This window comes from Psammomys obesus, unplaced genomic scaffold (assembly GCF_907164565.1).
Source record: "Psammomys obesus unplaced genomic scaffold, mPsaObe1.curated_primary_1811, whole genome shotgun sequence".
NCBI classification, from domain to species: Eukaryota; Metazoa; Chordata; class Mammalia; order Rodentia; family Muridae; genus Psammomys; species Psammomys obesus.
Window position 1 is genome coordinate 3,010,850 of NW_026585691.1, and position 5,142 is coordinate 3,015,991.

A 5,142-nucleotide genomic window follows, 5' to 3' on the forward strand; every position below is an offset into this window, starting at 1 on the left:
CGCGCGCCTTTGTGTGTGACAGTGAAGAGCAGCCTTTTCTACTTGAATAACAAAAGTTTAAATAAAATTGGTGTTCTTAATGTTCAGCTTAAAGGAGATTGTGCCTTTTGAAGAGTGAGGCAGTTAAATGGTGTATATTCCGAAAGGTTGTTCTGAAAAAGGTGCATCTGAAGACTTGGGGGTCTAGCTCAGTAGGTGCAGTGCCAGCTTAGCCCTCGTGAAGTTCTGAGTTTGAGCCTCAGCACCACGTAGTTCAGGTAGTGGTGCACACCTGTACTCCCAGCACCCAGGAAGTGGCAGCAGGAGGATCAGAAGTTGAAGGTCATCCTCAGCCATAAGCAAGTTGTGCAAGACGCTCCTATTTGGATTTTTACCATTGCTGAAAAAAAGTTTGCTTTACCTCAGACTTAAAACCGAACTCAGGCTTGGGATGGAGCTGGGTTGGTAGAATAGTTGCCTGTCATGAGCACAGCACTGGGCTTCATCTCTAGCAGCCCACAAACAGGCATGGTTGTGCCTGCAATCCTGGTACTTGGAAGACGAAGTACAAAGCGTGTTTGAGGCCTGCCTGGGATGCATGAGAACTTGTCTAAAAAAAGCAAATGAAAAAAGAACTTTGATACTAACTTCTAAGTGAGCAACTCAGCACAACTTACCTAAATGTTTAAAACGCTGGTTTCTCAGTGTAATGACATGGGTGATAAATAACTCTCACAGAATGGTGCCATGCACAGGAAATGACCAGGGAAGCACCCAGCACTTAATAACTGGTAGTTTTGACTGTCATACTCGGGGTATGTCTGAAGGTGTCTCTGGATGAGATAACAGCATTTTAGTGGGTAAACTGAGTAAAGCAGATTATTTGTCTAATGTGAGTTAAAAGCGGAAGGCTGGGCTTGGGTGATAGCTTGGAGTTCAGTCCCTGCCACAAAAGCATAAGGACCTGAGTTTGGCTCCCTACTCTCTCATAAAAGCTGGACACAGTGGCATGCCTCTGCAACCTCAGTACAGGGGCAGCAGAGGCAGGTGTGTCCCAGTTGAGCTCAGTGAACTCTGAGTTCACTGAGAGACTGAGTCTCAAAAAGAAAGGAAGGCAGGGAAGGAAGGAAATAAGAGAAGAAAAAACCAAGAGGAAACCGTGGTAGACTTCATTAGAAACTTTTGCTCTTCTGAACTGGAGTCATAAACCAGTGGCTCTGTAGTGTCTGTGAAACTGCAGATCCGGGACTCAGCTGGCCTTTAAAACCATGTGAACCAAGTTATACATCTGCTGCTTCTCTGCAGAGCTACACACACCAGTCTGGTCCTGCTGTTTTCCCCTTTTGGACCTTCTACAAATCTTTCCACTGGGGCCAGCCACAGCATGGGAACACCTTTATGCCAACATGACGAAAACAGTTTCAGAGTGAAACAGGATCTGCATAGCTCAGAATTTCATTTCAAAGATTAGGAAAGAAGGCTAGGTGGTGGTGGTGCACCCCTTTAATCCCAGCACTCAGGAGGCAGAATCGTGCAGATCTCCTTGAGTTTGAGGCCAGCCTGGTCTACAGAGAGAGAGTTCCAGGACAGCCAAGGTTACACAGAGAAACCCTGTCTTGACAAACTTAAAAAAAGAAGAGTTCAGGCATTGCTGCATTGTGAAGAATTAGAAGCCCAGGATTTATTAGGTTCACGTATGTGGGCGGAGGGCATGTGGCAATCAGTTTTCTCCTTCCATCTTACAGTCCTGGTTGCCAGGCTTGGTGGTAAGTGTCTGTCCACTGAGCTGTTTTGCCAATTCTTTTTAAAGGACTTTTTACTTGGTTTGGGAGACGGTTCTTCTGTGCATAAAATCCAGTCTTGAGAACAGCTATTGAGATATTGTTCTTTGTATGCTTTATACTTTCTACTTGGGAATATACAAGTTTTAACTTTATTTCTTTCTATACATCTAACAGCTTCTTTATGCAAACATAATTTTGAGTGGCAGAAGCTTCGAAGCAGCAAACCTAGCTTGGCCCTGGCCCTGCACTAACTGAAAGCCTAAGCTGCTCTCTTATCCTCTCTGAATCTGTCTCATGTCCGTAAAATGACAACTATGCCCACTTTGCAAAAGATGGGCATCAGGCACAGAATACACATAATATTCACCCAGCACAGAGCCTGGGTTCTCTACATCATTTAATGTATTTAGTATAACATACTGCTTCCTGAGTGCCAGCCAACAGTCTAATGACCTGAACCCTCGTTTCACCTTCACAGTAACTGTCTTTTCTCCACAGAGTTGATAGCTCTAGTGATCTGGCTCCTTTCTGTGGATTTACTTTAATCAGCCCATGCTTCAAGTAACTCAAGAACAATTTAACATTTACTTTGTGTTTGTATGTGCCTCTTTGTACATGTGGAGGTGGAGAGGATAATTTTCAGGAGCTGATTCTCCTTCCACATGAGTTTCAGATCATTAGGCTTGGTGGCGAGTGCCTGTAGCCACAGAGCCGTCTCCATGGCTGTGAATTTTATTCTTGGTTAGAGGATTTAATGTCCTGGGCTGTAGTACTAGACAATTTCAAAAAGGCTTTAGTTATTATTTAATCACTGAAGGTTTGTTTGTTGTTGTTTTTTTTTTTTAATCTCTGACATTCACTTTTTTCTAGAACATCCTGTCAGCCTTCTACTCCTTTCTATTGTTGGATCGTTAGTGAGACACGAGAAGATGTGATACAGTGCCTGAGGGACTTTTAATGGTTAATAAGGGGACTGGAGAAATGGCTCAGGTTGAGAACACTTGCTGCACTTGCAGGGGGACCTGAGCTCAGTTCCCCGCATCCATGTTGGGCAGCTTTACAGCCGCCTATAACTTCAGTTCCAGGGGATTCAGTGCCCTTTTCTGGACTCCTGTACTCATGTCTACATGCACACATACACATAATTAAAATAAATCTCGGGCTTGGTGGAGCACACCTTTAATCCCAGCCCTCAGGTGGCAGAAGCAGGTAGATCTCTGTGAGTTCAAGGGCAGCCTGTGTAGAGACTCGCTTGTGTACTGTGGCAGAGGATGGAAGCATCACCTGTCAGTAAAAAGCTGATGGCCTATCAGCTGAGGCATGAAATAGGAGGTGGGAGTTCCGGTGGAGAGAGATGAACTCTGGGATGGAGTCAGGTGGGACATTGCCCCTTTACTCTGGGGAAGATGGACACTTGAAACTGAGGGGAGGTAACCAGCCACGTGGCACACAGAAAAAATGGGTTTAGGAGCTAATTGGAGAATGAACAAGGGCACTTATTCATGAATAAATGCCCCAGAGTTGTTATTTTGGGAACTAGGGCGTGGGAGGCAAACAACATAGGAAGGTTACAAGCCTTTTCTGCACCGTGAGTTCCAGGACAGCCAGAGCGACATAGTGGGACTTACCTTGGAAAAATAAAAATAAATCTTTTTTTAAAGTTAATGATAGGGCTAGAGCGAGGGTTCAGGGAGTAAAGTTGTTGCTCCACAAGCATGAGGAGCTGTTTGATCCCTGGACCTTATAAAATGTCAGGCATAGTAGTACGTGCCCGCAATCCCAGCGCCTGGTCAGTTAAGCCCAGCAAGTCTGCCTGGTCTAATCGGCGGTGGGCCCCAGATTCCACACAAAGACTCTGACTTAAAGCAGTGGTGGGTATGTGCAGAGCTGGAGAGCTGGCTCAGTGGTCAAGAGCACTGCCTGCTCTTACAGACCTGAGTTTGTTTCCAGAACCCACACTGGAGTCTTACCGCTACCTTTAATATCTCAAGCCTCTGAGGCACTTGCAGTCATATGCATGTACCCACATGCAAATACACATACTTATCAGTCCTTTAAAAATAACAAGGTGAGGGCTGGAGAAATGGCTCCTTAGGTAAGAATGTCTTTTTTGAGCCAGGTAGGGTGGCACACTCCTTTAACACCAGCACTCAAGAGGCAAAGGCAGGCGGATCTCTGTGAGCTCCAGGTGTACAGAGTGAAACCCTGTCTTAAAAAGTTTGCGTGAAGATCTGAGTTCCAATCTCTAGCACCGACAGAAAAGCCAGGCAGGGTCCTGGATATCTGTAATCCCAGTGTTGTGGTGGCAGAGATAGGCAGATTGCAGGACTCATGGGCCACCTAACCTACCTGAAACCACGAGCTTTGGGTTCAGTGAGAGATCTTTTGTTTTTAACAAAATCTCAGTCATTCCATATTGCCAATGAAGATTCAGGGGCCAGATGCTAGGTGAAAGCCTGCTAGCTCAGAGAGGCAGAGAAAGCACCCAGCTGACCTTCCTCCTCAGCCAGTGTCCCACAAGAAACGCCTCTTCCTATGCTGCCTCATACAGGACTCCTGAAACTGAATGTCCCTCCCTTCTACTTCCTGTCAGTCCTCCTAACTCCCTCTTACTCTCAATGTTTGGGTTTTTTTTTTTTTTTGTTTTTGTTTTTTTTTTTTTCTTACTAATCCTATGTTCGATTTCTGTCATGGGTTGCTTGCTCCTCCTCTTGACCTATGGTTGACTTTATTTAACCCTGTTTACAATGTTCAAGCAGAAAGCTCTTGGATTAAAAGTGTGTACTAAGGCCGAGCCACACCACAACTAAAAACAGGTTTGTCCAGTAAGTGACATAATCTTGGGGTTCACAGTGTAATCAAATATCCTGTAACACCCTGTCTCAAAGGAATAAGGCAGAAAGGGATAGAGGAAGATATCTGTCTTAGAGTTTCTACTCTGACAAAGTCCATGACCAAAAGCAATTTGGGGAAGAAAGGGTTTATTTTCCCTTAGTCTTCCCTGACTCACTTTATCATCAAAGTTCAGGTCAGTAACCTGGAGGCAGGGCTGATGCAGAGCCCTGGAGGGAGGGCTGCTCACCAGCTTGCCTCTCATGACTTCTCAGCCTGCTCTTTCATACAACCCAGGAACAATAGCCTATCTGTGGCTCTGACCGCAATAGCCTGGACCTTCCCACATCGATCACTAAGAACATGTCCTGCAGGCTTGCCTGCAGCCTGATCGTACGGACTGGTTTTTCAACAGAAGATTCTTCCTCGAACATGACTCTAGCTTGTGTCTAGTTAATGTAAAACTAACACCGTATCTGACATCTTTATCTGTCTTTACGCACACACACACACACACACACACACACACACACACACACACACACAC